Here is a 788-nt window from a genome sequence, read left to right on the forward strand (position 1 = left end):
TTTTTTTTTTTTTTTTTTAATGCTGGCTAAATTGCAACTAGAACAATAGATCGTTTAGACCAGTGGGGTTGTCAGATTGTTTTAGGGAAGAAGTGGGTGGAGTCAGATTAGGATTGAAGCCTTCATATTACGTACAAAAAACGAGATTTTAATAATCTAGAAGAGAATTGTTCTCAGCTGCAAGGATTGTGATGACTGAAATGTTTTCTCTTCGGCTAGAAAAAATAAGAAGCAATCTATTGTGTTCCGACAAAGATAGTATCGGTAATATGCCCCAGGGGAAAATATCCTCCCCTCGTTAAGTAATAAGCAAAGCTGATGTTACTGTAGATAAAACAATGGACTAGGGGGTCATGAAATCTATTGCTCGTTCTGCCCTTTAATAGCCCCATTACTTCAGCAAATCACCTATTTTCTCTGACCTGGTGTCTCTGTTTCTTCATTTACGTGGCGAGAGAATTGGTCTAAACAATGTTTCACGACCCTTTCATGTCTCAAAACTCTAGGAGAGAAGAGTTCAAACATGTTGACTACAGCAATTACCTAGAGAAACTGTACAGAATTACCATTTGATATTAGAAATGCTTACTTTTTTTGTCCTTAATGCAAAATAATTTCTATAAATTATGGGGCAAAGAGGAGTCCTGGTGATGCAGTGGTTTAGTGCTCGGCTGCTAACCTACAGGTGGGTGGTTCCAACCCACCAGCTACTCCACGGGAGAAAGATGTGGCAGTCTGCTTCCATAAAGATTACAGCTTGGAAACCCTATGGGACAGTTCTACTCTGT

Source organism: Trichechus manatus, unplaced genomic scaffold (genome assembly GCF_000243295.1).
Source record: "Trichechus manatus latirostris isolate Lorelei unplaced genomic scaffold, TriManLat1.0 scaffold00102, whole genome shotgun sequence".
Lineage (NCBI taxonomy): Eukaryota > Metazoa > Chordata > Mammalia > Sirenia > Trichechidae > Trichechus > Trichechus manatus.